This window comes from Rhinolophus hipposideros (genome assembly GCF_964194185.1).
Source record: "Rhinolophus hipposideros genome assembly, chromosome: 13".
Classification (NCBI taxonomy): Eukaryota; Metazoa; Chordata; class Mammalia; order Chiroptera; family Rhinolophidae; genus Rhinolophus; species Rhinolophus hipposideros.
In genome coordinates this window covers 57722399-57727651 of record NC_138059.1, presented here as the reverse complement: position 1 = coordinate 57727651, position 5253 = coordinate 57722399, and positions in this window count along the sequence as shown.

The following is a 5253-nucleotide window of genomic DNA, read 5'->3' as shown; positions in this document are numbered from 1 at the left end:
TGGGAATATATTTTATTGCTTTGGCTAGAACACAAAGAAGTAGAATTCATAACTCTTTTTTTTCCCCAGCAGCAGGTTTATGTGCAACGACGCTGGGTCTGGTGTGTAGGGAGGATCAAAGGTCACCAGCATCACTGACAGTGGGACAAGGTGAGAAACCTGGGCTGATGGGAGGAGGCATAGAGGGGCTTGGTTCTCACGGGTGGTCAGGGAGCTGGAGAGAAGCAGGTCCAGTGAGGAGGAGGAGGTACAGGTGGTCACGTGGCACTGAGGAAGGGTCACGTGGGAGGAACTTCTAGGAATCCCCACTCTAGTGAGATGTCTCTGCACCCCACTGACCAGCACCCACCCCTGCTTCACAAGTTCCAGATTTGAGTCCAGTTTTGAAACCAGGCTGTGCAGACCATGGACCGGTTTGGGTTTGGGTGTTGTATGGTCTTTCACTTTGTGGACACTGCCTGTGGCTCCCTCTGTGTCCATCTCAGTGGAGGGCCCGCCATGCACCCAGCCACCCGGAAGTCGGTTTTTATCTCCTCTTTCTCACCCTCGGTCACCAGCCCTGCTGATCTTGCTTCCCCAAATATCTCTCACGTTATTTGCTATCTTCCCGCCCCATTTCAGGCACCATCATCTCTCACTGGCTCTTTCATTACAGCCTCTTTTCTGCTTCAGATCTTGCCCCTTGCAATCCAGCATCCACACATACCATAATAATAATGGCCACTGTTATTAATAATGTACCCGCGACTGTACTAAGCACCTTTTATCAGTATCTCACTTGACCCTCACAACTTCCCTGTGTTGGAGGGATATCTCTTTTTCATAAATGAGGAAACTGAGTTCAGAGGTTAAACATTAAAAGACATAATGGACACATAAAGTCATCAGGCACAAGCAGAAAATAAATCTTAGATCCTTTCCTGTTCAAGACTCCCTGTTGCCAGTCTTCCCTCCTTCCCTCCCTCCCTCCTTTCCTTTCTTCCTTCATTTTCCTTTCCAAATAAACCCCTTGGCATGAAACACAAGAGCACTGCCAGTTTCTCCAGAATCATCCCTCACCACAACCGCAAGTAACAGTAGCTCTCATTAACAAATAACATCGTTCTTAAAATACCATCCCTTCTTGTTATTCCTCTTATCTAGAATGTAACCCTTTTTCATTGTCTAACTTCTGTTTTCCTTCAAGTTTTTTTTTAAGACACCATCTCCACCAGGAAACCTACTTTAAAGCCAGGCAGTTCCAAACTCCACAAAGGCACACACCCACCTGTCTCCTGACTGTGCCCTGGGCATCTCCCTATCACAGTGCTTGTCATACTATGTTGTAACCATGGGCTTTGTCTTAGGAACACTTCTGGACTGTAACCCGCCTGAGGGCAGGGACTGTGTCTTTTGTGTGTGAACTCCCAGAATCCAGTACCTGAATCCTGGCATACAGTGGGTGCTCAATGACAGTTTACTGAATGAACACGAGCAAATAGTATGAAATACAATTAATTCAATGGTAATTATTAGAACAATGACACATAAGCCTTTGAATCTCAAAGAATATCAAGTCATGCTTTTATTCAGTCTGAAGAATATTTACATACTATTTTCAGCAATCTGCAATTACACACCTGTTCTCGTTCTAACACCCCGCAAAATGTTACCTATAAACTCGTGTTAGAGTATAATTGATGGAGAATGAGCAGTTCTTTGCAGGGCACTTTAGCAAGTACATGGAAAAAAGCACCCTAGCAACTACACAAATAAATATTGGGAGTCATGTTTACCACGTGACAGCAAACTTGGAATGTTTCAAGTAGTTAAAGAAATTAGAAGGTTTAGTGACTGAATCCTCCCAAGTGCCACAGTCAGGCGAACTTCTGTGAGCTTCTTGTCTGGGAGGAAACCCCGAAAGTCTCCAGTTATGTGAAGCTCTTTTCTTTGCTGTTGGTCCCCAGTGAGGTCATAAACTCCCAGAGCCAGAATATGGAAAGGAGAAGCTGACAGGAACCAGGCCTCCGACGGCGGACTCCTGCCTCCCTTTCTATTGCCATAGAAATGGCCATCCGATCAGCAAAAATAAGTTCAAGAGCTTCTACTTTGTTTTCCTTTCTTCTTCCTTTGAGATAACCCCTCAAGGTTTTGTTAATTAGAGAAAATGGGCCTGTGGCTGAACCTTAGAATGTCTGAAAAGTTAAATCATCTCCTAGTAGAAGCAGCATGTTCCTACCCTGCTTCCGCGACAGCCACCCCTCCTCGAGGGGGTGAGGTGATTCCGACCTTTGGATCCACAATCGTGTCCCAAGTCACTTCCGGCAGTTGGATAACCTTTATGACTGCACACGTAGCTGGGCATTCGTGATGGGCCCCATCCAACGGAGATGAATGTATTCTGTAATGTCTGTTTTTATTACATTAGGCTGGGAAGACGAAATCAAAAGGACTACTTTCAACAGAAATGTCCTGTGTCGACAGTTCAATACTCTTACTAGAGGCCGCGGGTGATTGGCCTCATTGTATGCTGGATAAAGGCTAACCACGCAGCTACCTGCTAGTTTGACAAGGCTGTTCCCTGGCCAGCAGGTTGCTCAGTTTTGGGGCTTTTTTTTTTTTTTCACAGCAGCTCTCTAATTCCACCAAACCCACTGGATTAACAAAAACCTGAAGGTAAAACAGCACAAAATGATATCACTGCATGAGCTAGTATCATACTTTGCAATTTACAATTACACCAGTTCAAATTAAATGCCCCCAAACATTATTTTATTAATTCGAGCCTTTTCGGAACTGGAAATTTTTTCTCTTCTTGGGTTTTCCGTTATTACACGTTTCCAGGGGAGAATCATGAAACAGGCAAAGGCCACCTGAATGCTGTAGTGTGGGGTCAACTACACAGTGAATTTGACAGGAAAGTGAGGGGCTGGCCCAGCAATGGGCATGAGAGTTGACAAAGTCGATTGGGAGAGAAAAAGAGAGAGAAATAAGCAGAGTAGGAGAGAGAAATCAAAGAGAGGGGAGCAGTGAGCTCAAGGAGGAGCTCTCCGGGTGGGTAGACTGAGCTCTCCAGGCTGGTCTCACGCCTGCGGCTCGCACCGAAGCAAGGGCCAACCAAGCAGAGCACCGAGGACACCCACTGCGGATGCCCAGGACCTGGGCCTCGTGCTGCTTTAAAGGCCAGTGTTCCAGATGTCCTCTGGTCTCTGAGTCAGATCCTTGAAAGGGATTTCCTCCTGTGACAGAATCCTTGGACCAATACAGATGCAGTGGGTAGTTAATTAACTTTATAAGAGAGAAAAAAATGTTCTTCCTAACATTCTTAGTGGGTCTGATATCTTCCTTCTGTAAAACAGCTTTCCAGGGTTGAGAAAGGATTTGGGGAAGGATTCTGAAGCCCCAGCACAGAACAACATGTGTTCCTGGCAGCTCTGTGTTGGAAAGGACAGGGGCAGGACACTTACGCAATATTTCTCAGTCGTTGGTTCATTTTAAGGCAGGATGGTGGCAAAGAGAAAGAGTTTGGGAAAGAGAAGGACCTTGATTCCAGTAGCAGCTTTGCCACTTACTAGCTGTGACCTGGGAGTAGGTTACTAAATTTCTGCAAGTCACGATTTCCTTGTCTATGAGAAGGAAATAAAAGTAGCAGCTCCCTCAGGGAATTTGCGTGAGAACCAAATGCCAGACAACGCAGGTCAGGCGCTTAGCACTTTGCTGGGCACGGGTCTGACCTCCAATGAAGGTTGGATGGTATTATTTGAAGCATAATAAAAAATGACATGAGTAGAACCAGACCTTGCGCTTCCATGAGAGTGAGGAACAGGGATGTAATGTTAGGATTGTAATCCTCACTAGCAAATCCTGGGATGCTTCCCAGTTGTGGGTGCCATCTTTCTAAACTCAGGTTCCAGAGAAATGGGGGATTCGCTCTGCCCCCCCCCCCATCCTGTCCCTTCCCACTAGCCAAGATGGACATTTCCATCTGGGAGGGAGGGAGGCACCGAGCCAGTGCCGGGAGCATGCGCGGTTAGAATGCAGGAGAGAACAACTGGCTGGTTGAGCTGGGTGCTCTCCTTTCCTAAATGACGAAGTGTCTCCTGGGTAAGGCCCTGTTCTCACCTCGGAGCAGCTTTGCCAGAAAGAAGAGCACCGGCCCACAGGTCCTGCAAGCAGAGGGGAAGCCTAGGGGTCTTCATACCACTGAGCTGACTGCCCAGCTGAGCTCCCAGGTATCCCGCTTTCCTGGATTTCACTGTTTACACAATTACATAACAACAGATAACAGAAAAGGTGCCAATTCGCTCTTCAAAGGCACATGAACACCCCTGTTCCTGCAGCATTCAGACATCACAAGCACTGATCCCCCACTTCCTTCTCCCTGGGAAACCTCTTTCAGGGTCCAGAGCCCTCCCTAGGGGCCTCCCCCCACCCCCACCCAGCTTTCCATGGAGAAACAGGTTCTTGCTGCTGAGCCATCTAGGACTGAGAATCACCGGCATACTTTTGTAGCAACAGAGGCTTTTGCAAATGCTGGCCCTTGGTCTCTGCTCTCCCTGGCTGCTGAGGAGGGAAACCAGCTGCAACCCAGGAAAACAATTCCACTCAACAAACAATGCCATGCCCCGACCACTCATAATGAGGTCTGGTTCAAATGTTGGCACACACACAAAATATTAATTAAAATAACTTGCATGATAAACAATATTGGGATCCAAAGCACAGGCCTCCTCACAAATCACAGTTGGTAATTACGTGGGCGCCTGCTAACACACACTCAGAATTCCAGTGTTGCTTACATGACAAAACGAATCTCAGGAGGTGACCTTGAGAGGTCGCCTTATGTGAGCACCCTCCTGCTTATGAACTGAACAATGTCTAAACAACCCCGAAGAAGAGTATCCGACCTAATTTTCAAGTGCTAAGGGAAGAAATTCTTTGAGACCTCAATGATTCAATTTAATAATAAATATTTTGAGTACCAGCTAGTGCAAGGCTCTCTGCTTAGTACTGGGGATAAGTATGGGGTCGGGGGAACCATGGTTCACATTTTCAGGAAATAACTGGTTATTGGTTAATATCTGTCTCAGATAGAAAGCCCTTCTCCATGCCCCATCTAAATCTTTCACGCTGCTGTTAAAAAATCCCTTGCCACTAGGTTAGTCCTGACTGAGGAGCTCAGAGGATTCCCATTCTAATGCTTCTAAGGCCTTTATTAGGTACAAGGGGCTGGAGAGTAAATGTACCCCCCTGACTTACAGTGGGTAAATGCCC